Source organism: Orbicella faveolata, unplaced genomic scaffold (assembly GCF_042242905.1).
Source record: "Orbicella faveolata isolate gen_17 unplaced genomic scaffold, um_ofav_v1 contig_50, whole genome shotgun sequence".
Classification (NCBI taxonomy): domain Eukaryota; kingdom Metazoa; phylum Cnidaria; class Anthozoa; order Scleractinia; family Merulinidae; genus Orbicella; species Orbicella faveolata.
Window position 1 is genome coordinate 221967 of NW_028301581.1, and position 12149 is coordinate 234115.

The following is a 12149-nucleotide window of genomic DNA, read 5'->3' on the forward strand; positions in this document are numbered from 1 at the left end:
TACTCTTTCAGGCTTAAAATGAAGTTGGGCTATATTTTGGCCTAAATGCTCGAATTCGAGCCCCCGATACTCTTACCTGTGTTCATTTCTCTTCAAACCAAGGCCATCAGGAGTAAGCTTAGAGTCCCCGGGAGTGGAACATATCCCCCAAGTTCATGGAAATTAAGCCAAAGTTGGTCAAGATCACGATGCGCGCAAAGCGGTCTCGCCTATTCTTTCAGTCTTAAAATAAAGTTGGGCTATATTTCGGCCTAAAAGCTTGAAACCGAGCGTGCGAGCATTTTACCTGTGTCCATTTCTCTGCAAACCAAGGCCATCAGGAGTTAGTTTGGAAAATATCTCCCAGTCCCGGGGACTGTAAACTAACTCCTGATAGCCTTGGTTTGCAGAGAAATGGACACAGGTAAAACGATGGCACGCTCGGTTTTGAGCTTTACGGCCGAAATATAGCCCCACTTTATTTTAAGACTTAAGGAGTTGCCCAGACCGCCTTATGCGCGTCGTGATCTTGACCAACTTTGGCTCGTTTTTCCGGAAATTGGGGGATATTTTCTAGTCCCAGGGACTCTAAACTAAGTCCTGATGGCCTTGGTTAGCAGAGAAATGGACACAGGCAAAAGGATCGCATGCTCGGTTTCGAGCTTTTAGCCCGACATAACGCCTCACTTTATTTTAAGACTGAAAGAGTAGCGGAGATAGCCTTACGCGCGTCGTCATTTTGACCAACTTAGGCTCGATTTCCCGAAACTTGAAGGATATTTTTTAAACCCAGGGACTCTAAATTAACTCTTGATGGCCTTGGTTTAATTTGCAGAGAAATGGACACAGGTAAAACGATCTTTCCTCGGTTTCGAGCTTTTATGCCGAAATATAGCAAATCGAAAGGAAATCGAGCCAAGGTTGCTCAAGATCGGGATGTGCGCAAAGCGGTCTCGGCTACTCTTTCAGTCTTAAAATGAAGTGGGGCTATATTCACTGGAAAAGTTGAAAATTTACATGGACATGTCAATTGTAATTTACAGTATGTAAATCTTGATTTACATTCTTTGTAAATTACAATTTACATGTTAGGGTTTTGTAAAATAAAATTACAGGAAATTTACAGCTTTTAGTACAGCATGTAAATGTTCTGTAAATAGTGATTTACATTGTCTTTGTCGACAATGATCATTTGAAGAACATGTAAAAACTTGTAAAATATTTTACGCACTTTTACAGTATCTGGCTTTGTAAAAAACATGTAAATTGCTTTGCTAAACCATGTGAGGAACGTGTAAATAATTCAAGCGAATGCTGTAAAACGTCTGGAAATGTTATGTTTGTAACCCTGTAAAAACCATGTAAATGAAAAAAGGGGGCCTGTAAGAAACATGTAAAAACCATGTAAATGAAAAAAGGGGGCCTGTAAGAAACATGTAAAAACCATGTAAATGAAAAAAGGGGGCCTGTAAGAAACATGTAAAAAGCATGTAAATGAAAAAAGGGGGCCTGTAAGAAACATGTAAAAACAATGTAAATGAAAGAAAGGGAGCCTGTAAGAAACACGTGAAAACCATGTAAATGGAAAACCTAGAAGTTGCACGGGTGCGACACCGCACTAACGAAGCTGTCTTCTTGTGAACTTTCCGCGCATCCACAACGACAAAATAAAACTAGAATTGTTACTGCACATGCAGGCGTCCCAAGCTTACGTCTCTAGAAAAGAGAAAAATTAATTCTCGGACACGTACGTATTTATTCATGAAGGACCATGAAAGCGTCACGTGTTGTGTGAGTTCAAGACGGAAAGAGCCCTGGTGACCGAGTTTGAACTGACGCGGAGTTAGGTTAGGCAGGGAACCATAAGGAACACCCAACGACCGTTTCCTCTCGAATGCTTTTCAACGCTGTTTTAGGCTATCTGGTGTACTTTCAAAGCTCTGTAGGTTAATTTTAGGTTGCGCAGAAAAATTTATCTGTTCGGTTATTCTAGAGGAGCTTGAGTATTCTCGAACTTATTAGGGCTTTTTTGTCCATTTCCCGAAAACGTTAGGTCTTATCGCCTTTCCGAAAATGATAGCTGACTTTTTTTCGGTACCCAAAATGACATTTTTAACAATCCGAAAACAACAAACATTAAACTTCTCATATCGCGAAAGTTCGAGGTCACAGTTGTGCCCCTGAACCGCTGAGAATGAACGAAATATCATCGATTTAGAGCGTTAAATATTCCGAAACATGCACATTCTACAAGTAAGATTAATACAACTAAGTCTGCCCTTGCATATTCACTGTTTCTTTGTTTTTTGTTTTGTTTTGTTTTGTTTTGTTTTGGTGATTTCTACCGTTTTGTACTTTCATTGCCATCACTGTTATCCCAGTCCCTTTATAAGAGCATACCAGCCTTGTGATTGCCCGATCTCCAACAAGCAGGAATCAGCGGTCTTCATGTTAGGTACCAGGTTCTTTCGGTTCTCCCGCCATGTTTGGCAGTTCGTTGGAACTTGCATCGAACTCGAGCTCTGTTTTAGCGGGCCAAAATCCACTCTACCTTCGCTTCGTCACCGTGCACGGTTTCAAGGCAAAGTTTACCGTTACCCAGAAGCTGAAGATAGCGATTACAGGCAACAAAAACAACAGGTAAGCAAGTTTTGCATAAATTGAACGAGCAGAGTAAAGTAACGTCAAGATACGTATACATTTCGTTTTGCCTTTGGTTGTGAATGTGTCATTATCAAGGAGAAGTTACATTGCTTGTGGAATCGACTTTGGTGATGTTTACCTGCCGTACATAAAGAGCTTTATTATCTGTTATTATCTGTTCTCGATAACTGAGCATGAGCATGCGACATTTGTTATTGGCTTATATGCACCTCATGATTCTTTCTGATGCATGCTCTTGTAAGGTTATGTTGCCCTCTGATGTGAATGCTAGTAAGCTAAAATGTAATGTGCCATCTTCAGCAGAGAAATTTCTCTTATGCTAGAGTAAGTATTCTGAAGTTACTCAAGTGTCTACAGTTGTACCTACATGCAAGTTACAATATGCTGTTATACACAACTGTACATGGACATTGCACCCACTGGTGCTGATACTGTAGCGAGTTAAATGTTGTGGTATTTTCTTTCACAAAAAAAAACACTATGATACTTTATGAAGAGGTATACATGTACCTCAAACTGTCGTGAAAACTACACAGGACTTGAAAAAAAGGAAGAGTAACTTGCCCAGGCAGGAAAATCTACTTGTCTTGGATGACTAATGACTGATAAATTTGGTAAAATCAAACTGATAACTTGAAACTTTTCTAGCATGTGAGTACGAATTTCTTTCAATTGATTGATAGCACTGATAACACTTACATTAATTTCAATTTATTGATTTATATCAATTTATGGATCAATTTCAATCGATTACCTTACCCTGGGATGACCAGAGAGCACTTTAGAGCCCTGTCACAGCTGTACATTTTACTTGTACGAAATTGGGCTCATACCAAATACATGTAGGTTTCATGTGTCATGCATCTGTTCATGCATCTGTAGCAGGGCAGGAAAAAAAATTGTAAGTCACTTGCCCAGTGGGCCAGTCAATTTCAGTTTTCACTTGCCCCACTTAAATATTAGTTGCCAGTGTGGTGGCCAGTAAGGAAATCAGAGGACAAATGCGAATGAAGTACACTCGGATTCCAAACTAATTCTTGCTTTCAACCTAATAATTAACTAATCTTTAGGTGTTAAGGTTTGAAATGGAATGACTGGAAATTATCATTTATCAAGCTGGCATTTTTAGTCAGACTCACAAGACTACTGACGCTACATTGTAATTTCACTTGCCCACTGGGCCACTGAACTTCTATTTTCGCTTGCCCAAGAGCAAAATTTACTTGGCTGAGGAAATCAGACCTGGGTTTTTTCCTGCCTTGAGTAGATCACAGATAACATCAAAATGTGGTAAAAACAAAAAATAGTCACATAAGCCATTACTAGAGTGTGTCACAGAATCTGTGAATTTTTCAGGTGTGTGTCACTGATGTTTTTACCACATTTTGATGTCTTCTGTGATCTATTACTGAACAGATGCACAACAACATAGAATCTGTCTGCTTCGTAATACATAACAAAGAAACAAAAACAAACTTTTATGACATCATCTGTACCTTTGTCCACCAATAGAGCATAAGTGCACGTAAGAAACAATCAAATTGTGCCTGCAAATAACTTGACTTATTATTTAAACATTGTTTGATAGGAGTTTGATTTATTGTCCATGATTATTACAATGTAGGAGATAGTGAACATCGAATAGTTACTGCCATGGATTTTGAGTTTAGTTCTTCTACATCCTCTGACATTCAGTGCCTTCCAATCAGAGATGCAAATTTTTTGTCACACAGTAGCTACAGATGTAGATGTATGATCTGTTTGATTGATGAATATTCAGGGCTCAAAATAATGGCCAGTCAACGGGCAATGTCTGGCCAGAATGGTGACTTGACCGGCCAAAAACTTCACTCACCGGTCATGTTGACCAGTCATGTCATGTTGAGACGGTCACGTTGTTCATTCTTGAATAAACAATCAAATCCCCAACTGTAAATCTGAGAGTTTTTATCTCTTATTTATCATGACCTCTAATGAAAACATACACCAATGCATACATGTATCTGTTCGAACGGCTACAGACCATTCGCTTGCTGTTTGTCATGCGTTCAAGATCGATAGGAATGCCATTCGAGCGACTGGGGTTAAATCTGTTCAGAAAAATAGTAAGCCAATCTTTAAACGGTCTAGCAGTGACTGGAACAAACAAACTATATTTGTGGGTTTAATTTAGCTCACATTACGTGTACTTGATTTTTTCGTAAATATCTTGACCAGTCAGAAATGAGACGTGACCGAGCTAAAATTACTTTGGCCGGTTAACATGACCGGCTACAGTCCGATTTCAAATGTCACAGGATAAATTGGAATGATAAGAAACAAAATAATAACTCCAGTGTAAAATTCGCTGATTGATATCATACACAGAATTTGCTGATTCATACTCAGACATAACTTATCTTATTTAACGAAATGTTTTATGTTACTTGTAGGATGAAGTAAAATTGAGAGTTGTCAATACATGCATACTCCTTGGCATTGATGCTTGATCAGGAAAAAATCAGCCACTGAGAAGTCTACAGTACCTATGACTCTATAAGGGGTCCGAGGTCCATTTCTTGAAGGCCCTGGAAACTTTTTGGGCCCATAAAGCCATCTTTAATTGAGCTGTGTCTAAAAACTAAGAGCTGTATATGTCTGAAACTTCTTGTGTGAAGGAAACCTCTGTTCATATTGAGAATAAGCGAATAAAACAGCTCTGTAAGCATAAGATTTCAGATTTTGGTATGGCTTTCTGGGTGCGAAAACTTTTTGGGACCTTCGAGAAATGGGCCCCTGGTGCATTACAGTCTAACATGGTGACCTTCAACACTTTCTGGCATAAATTCAACCACTTTAAACATTATTTTCAATGCTTTGAAGTATCACCTACACTGTACCTGTGTTAGTGAATTAGCATTAAATTTGAATATCTTAGATTGCTAGGTTGATACTTATTGTTCAATACAGCAGCTATAAGATTTCATCATAAAAAGCAACGGCTATGTTTACATACATGTAGTACCAGAACAATAATTTATTAACTTATGATGTGTTATGGGAACTATGGTACTAGATAGACCTTTCAATTTCAACAGGTCCCTATGAATTTTTTTTTTACAGTACAGTTTTTTTTTATCACAAAAAGAAAAAGTAAAATTTTGAACATTGTTTACAGTGAATGTTTTGTCAGGGGTCCAAAATGTTTGTCCTGTTTGGATTCTGTACAGTTTTGGAAAAAGAAGGAAACTGTGACTTTGTAAACATAGCCTAAAAGATGTCAGAAGCCTTGTTTTATGTTATGCAATGTAGTATTCCTTTGGCATGAATGTTTTTATGATGAATTTAAAATGTCAATCTCTATCTTGTGGTAAATGTTTTTTCTCCCTATTTTCTGTTATTTCAAAAGAACAATTCACTCTATGAAAAAAGTTGATCAATATTTCACACTTACATTGCAGTAATTTTCATAATAAGGTAAAGGTAAAGTCTGCATATGAGCCACGTGGCCCAACAGGCTGGAGCTTATCCCGCTTTCTGTAGCAGGAAGCGACTAGGACTATTTCTACTTCCCCTGGATGAGATGCCAGTCCATTGCAGGGTTACCCCACCATTAAATTCGCTGGTACCCACTTATACACCTGGGTGGAGAGGCACTGAGAGTAATGTGTGTTGCCCAGCAACACAACAGAATGTACCTGCCTAGGGCTTGAACCCAGACCGCTCGATCAGGAGTTGAGCTCACTACATGTAACTACGAGGCCATCGTGCCTCCCACATTTTTCATAATAATTATTAAGGCTAATTTAATCCTACATTAATTACTTAGTAAGAAAAAAACAGTTTATTCATTCATTTTATGACAAAGGTATTATCATTATGTTACATTTGACTTTGTGAATGTAGTATATATTTAAGACAGGTATCCATTTGCAAACAATTTTAATTTAGTAATATGCCTAAATTGCAAAATTTTCACTCGTTGTAGCTGACAACAGTATAGTTCTTAATCATTTTACTATTTATGAATTAAATAGAGTTGAATATGACATGGTTTTGCACAATCTTGAAAAGGTCTTGAATTTTAGTAGTCTTCTTGAACAGTGCTTGAATTCGGTTAAAGGAGCTCAGTCATGATATTTTAAAATATTTTGGCCATGCACAAAATTACATTTAAGTCGTCTTGTTATGGATAGAAAGAAAAGAAAACATGTTTTATTTGTTGCAATGTGTACATTGTAAACCTTATTCATGGCATATAAAAACTATTTGAATTTTACTGAGTTTGTTCTGATTGCAATAAATTTCTGATTCTGTATAAATTTGCATGTTTTCTACTATTATAATTAAGGTCAACAGATTTGATTACAATAAAACAGTACATTTCATGTATTTTTCTTCAAGTTATTATTTACAAGTTATTTATCGTACAGGGTTTCTGCCTCCCTTTTTCGATTTACATGTTATTTCCAGGCTCCCTTTTTACATTTCCAGGTTATTTCCAGGCTCCCTTTTTTGATTTACATGTTATTTACAGGCTCCCCTTTTCAATTTACAGGTTATTTGCAGGCTCCCTTTTTCAATTTACAGGTTATTTACAGGCTCCCTTTTTCAATTTCCAGGTTATTTACAGGCTCCCTTTTTCGATTTACATGTTATTTGCAGGTTCTCTTTTTCAATTTACAGGTTATTTACAGGCTCCCCTTTTCAATTTCCATGTTATTTGCAGGTTCCCTTTTTCGATTTCCATGTTATTTACAGGCTCTCTTTTTCCATTTACATGCTATTTACAGGCTCCCTTTTTCGATTTGCAAGTTATTTACAGGCTCCCTTTTTCGATTTACATGTTATTTACAGGCTCCCTTTTTCGATTTCCATGTTATTTACAGGCTCCCTTTTTCCATTTACATGTTATTTACAGGCTCCCTGTTTCGATTTCCATGTTATTTACAGGCTCCCTTTTTCGATTTACATGTTATTTACAGGCTCCCTTTTTCCATTTACATGTTATTTACAGGCTCCCTTTTACGAGTTACATGTTATTTGCAGGTTCCCTTTTTCGATTTCCATGTTATTTACAGGCTCTCTTTTTCCATTTACATGTTATTTACAGGCTCCCTTTTTCGATTTCCATGTTATTTACAGGCTCCCTTTTTCCATTTACATGTTATTTACAGGCTCCCTGTTTCGATTTCCATGTTATTTACAGGCTCCCTTTTTCGATTTACATGTTATTTACAGGCTCCCTTTTTCCATTTACATGTTATTTACAGGCTCCCTTTTACGAGTTACATGTTATTTACAGGCTCCCTGTTTCGATTTACATGTTCTTTATGGGCCCTTTTTTGATTTCCATGTTATTTACAGACTCCCTTTTTCGATTTACACGTTATTTACAGGCTCCCTTTTTCGATTTACATGTTATTTACAGGCTCCTGTTTTCATTTTCCATGTTATTTACAGCCTCCCTTTTTTTATTTACATGTTGTTTACAGCCTCCCCTTTTTATTTACATGTTATTTACAGTATTATGGCAGCCTCCCTGTATTAAATTTACATGTTATTTACGGGTTTCCAGGTTGAATCACAAGAAATTTACAGGCTATTTACAGTATTTGCAGGCACAGTTTACATGTTATTTACATGATCTTAGCCCTTTGCTTTGAAACATTTACAGTGTTTTCTTCATCATTTACATGTTTCACTTGAAATATTTACATGTTTTTTACATGAAACCTCCAAAACATGTAAAAGGGGAAAAATCATGTAAATTAATCTTTACAGTCTCTTTTTGATTATTTACATGTTAATTACATGTTATTTACATACTCTGTAAATTTTCAACTTTTCCAGTGATTACAGCCTAAAAGCTCGAAACTGAGCGTGCGATCGTTTTGCCTGTGTCTATTTCTCTGGAAACCACGGCCATCAGGAGTTACTTTAGGGACCCGGGACTGGAACATATCCCATAAATTCCGGGAAAGCAAGCCAAAGGTTGTTAAGATCACGACGCGCACAAGGCGGTCTCGGCTACTCTATTAGTCTTAAAATGAAGTGGGGCTATATTTCGACCTCAAAGCTCGAAACCAAGCGTGCGACCGCTTTACCTGTGTCCATTTCTCTGCAAACCAAGGGAAACAGGAGTTAGTTTACACTCCCTGGGACTGAAAAATATCCTTCAAGTTCCGGGAAATGGAGCCAAAGTTGGTCAAGATCACGATGCGCGTAAGACGGTCTCGGCTACTCTTACACTCTTAAAATGAAGTGGGACTATATTTTGGCCTAAAAGCTCGAAACCGAGTGTGCGATCGTTTTACATGTGTCCATTTCTCTGCAAACCAAGACCATCAGGAGTTAGTTTAGAGTTCCTGCGACTGAAAAATATCCCCCAAGTTGCAGGAAATGCAGCCAAAGTTGGTCAAGACGACGATGCGCGTAAGGCGTTCTTGGCTGCTCTTTCAGTCTTAAAATGAAGTGGGGCTATTTTTCGGCCTAAAAGCTCAAAAGCAAGCGTGCGATCGTATTACCTGTCTGTATTTTAATGAAAACCAAGGCCATCAAGAGTTAGTTTAGAAGCCGTAGAACTGAAAATATCCCCCAAGTTCCGGAAAATCGGGCCAAAGTTGCTCAAAATCACCAAGGGCGTTGGGCGGTCTCTCCTACTCTATCAGTCCCAAAATGAAGTGAGGCTATATTTCAGCCTAGAAGCTCGAAACCGAGCGTTCAAATATTCTTCCTCTGTCCATTTCACTGAAAACAAAGTACATCACGAGTTAGTTTAGAGTCCCCAGGACTGAAAAATATAATGCAAGTTCCTGGAAATCGACCCAAAGTTGGTGAAAATCGCCCTGCGCGTCAGGCGGTCTCGGCTACCTTTTCTTTAAAGTGAAGTGGGACTATATTTCGGCCTAGAAGCTCGAAACCGCGCGTTCAAGTATTTTTCCTCTGTCCATTTCACTGAGAACCAAGGCTATCAGGAGTTAGTTTAGAGTCCCCAGCACTGGAAAATATCCCGCAAGTTTCAGGAAATCGAGCTAAAGTTGGTGCAAAACGCTCTACGCGTAAGGCGGTCTTGGCAACCTTTTCTCACTCTTGATATGAAGTGGGGCTATATTTCGGCCTAGAAGCTCGAAACCGAGCGTTCAAATATTTTTCCTCTGTCCATTCCACTGAAAACCAAGGCCATCACGAGTTAGTTCAGAGTCTCCAGGACTGGAATATATCCCGGAAGTTCCTGGAAATCGATCCAAAGTTGGTGAAAATCGCCCTGCGCGTAAGGCGGTGTCGGCTACCTTTTCTTACCCTTAAAGTAAAGTCGGGCTATATTTCGGCGTTGAAGCTCCTAAACCGAGCGTTCAAATATTTTACCTCTGTCCATTTTACTGAAAACCTAGCCCATCACGTGTTAGTTTAGAACTCCCGGGACAGGAAAATATCCCGCAAGTTCCTGGAAATCGATCCAAAGTTGCTTAAAATCGCCCTAGGCGTAAGGCGGTCTCGGCTACGTTTTCTCACCCTTAAAGTGAAGTGGGTCTATATTTCGGCCTAGAAGCTCTAAACCGTGCGTTCAAATATTTCTCCTCTGTCCATTTCACTTAAAACCAAGCCCGTCACGAGTTAGCTTGGAGTTCCCGGGACTGGAAAACATCCTGCAAGTTCCTGGAAGTCCACACAAAGTTGGTGAAAATCGCTTTGCGCGTAAGGCGGTATCGGCTACCTTTTCTTACTCTTAAAGTAAAGTGGGGCTATACTCGGCCTAGAAGCTCCTAAACGGAGCGTTCAAATATTTTACCTCTGTCCATTTTACTGAAAACCAAGGCCATCACGAGTTACTTTATATTCCCCGGGACTTTAAAATATCCTGCAAGTTCCTGGAAATCGACCTAAATATTGGTGAAAATCGCCCTGCGCATAGGGCGCTTTCGGCTACCTTTTCTTACTCTTAAAGTGAAGTGGTGCAATAATTTGGCCTAGAACCTCAATATCAAGTGTTCAAATATATTTCCTCTGTCCATTTCACTGAAGACCACGGCAATCACGAGTTAGTTTAGAGTCCCCGAGACTGGAAAATATCCCCGAAATTCTTGGAAATCGACCCAAAGTTAGTAAGGCGATCTCGGCTACCGTTTCTTACTCTTAAATTAAAGTGTAGCTATACTTCGGCCTAGAAGATCGAAACCGAGCGCTCAAATATTGTTTCTCTGTCAATTTCTCTAATAACCAAGGCCATCAAGAGTTAGCTTAGAGACCCCGGGACTGGAAAATATTCCGTAACTTCCTGGAAATCGACCCAAAGTTGGTGAAAATCGCCCTACTCGTAAGGCGATCTCGCCTACCTTTTCTCACTCTTAAAGTGAAGTGGGGCTATATTTCGGCCTAGAAGCTCGTAACCGAGCGTTCAAATATTTTTCCTCTGTCCATTTCACTGACAAGCAAGGCAATCACGAGCTAGTTTAGAGTCCTCGGGACTGGAAAATATTCCGGAAATTCCTGGAAATCGACCCAAAGTTGGTGAAAATCGCCCTGCACGTAAGGCGGTCTCGGCAGCCTTTTCTCACTCTTGATATGAAGTGGGGCTATATTTCGGCCTAGAAGCTCGAAACCGAGCGTTCAAATATTTTTCCTCTGTCTATTTTACTGAAACCAAGGCCATCACAAGTTAGTTTAGAGTCCCCAGAACTGGAAAATATCCCGCTAATTCCTGGAAACCGGCCCAAAAGTGGTGAAAATCGCCGTACGCGTTAGGCGGTCTGGGCTACCTTTTCTCACTCTTAAAGTGAACTGGGGCTATATTTCGGCCTAAAAGCCCTAAACCGAGCGTTCAACTAATTTTCCTCTGGCCAATTCACTGAAAACCAAGGCCATTACGCGTTAGTTTAGACTCCCCAGGACTGGAAAATATAACGCAAGTTCTTGCAAATCGACCCAAAGCTGGTAAAAATCGCCCTGCGCGTAAGGCGGTCTCGCCTACCTTCTCTCACTCTTAAAGTGAAGTGGGGCTATATTTTGGCCTAGAAGCTCGAAACCGAGCGTTCAAGTATTTTTCCTCTGTTTATTTCACTGAAAACCGAGGCCATCACCAGTTACTTTAGAATCCCTGGGACTGGAAAACATCTCGCTAATTCCTTAAAATCGGCCCAAAGTTGGTGAAAATCGCCGTGCGCGTTAGGCGGTCTCGGCTACCTTTTCTCACTCTTAAAGTGAAGTGGAGCTATATTTCGGCCTAGAAGCCCGAAACCGAGCCAAACAGAGCGTTGAACTATTTTTCCTCTGTCCACTTCACTGAAAACCAAGGCCATCACGAGTTAGTTTAGATTCCCCAGGACTCGAAAATATAACGCAAGTTCCTGGAAATCGACCGAAAGTTGGTAAAAATCGCCCTGCGCGTAAGGCGGTCTCGGCTACCTTCTCTCACTCTTAAAGTGAAGGGGGGCTATATTTTGGCCTAGAAGCTCCAAACCGAGCGTTCAAATATTTTTCCTCTGTCCATTTCACTAAAAACCAAGGCCATCACGAGTTAGTTTAGA

At 39.6% G+C, this 12149-nt stretch overlaps 1 long non-coding RNA gene across 1 annotated transcript; it reads left to right on the top strand.

Moving 5' to 3' along the window:
* The first annotated feature begins 2290 nt into the window (after positions 1-2290).
* Positions 2291-7014, top strand: LOC149095484 (uncharacterized). Its single transcript, XR_016204827.1, has 2 exons — positions 2291-2619; positions 5076-7014. It is a non-coding gene; the product is annotated as an uncharacterized LOC149095484 (long non-coding RNA).
* The last annotated feature ends 5135 nt before the right edge of the window (positions 7015-12149 follow it).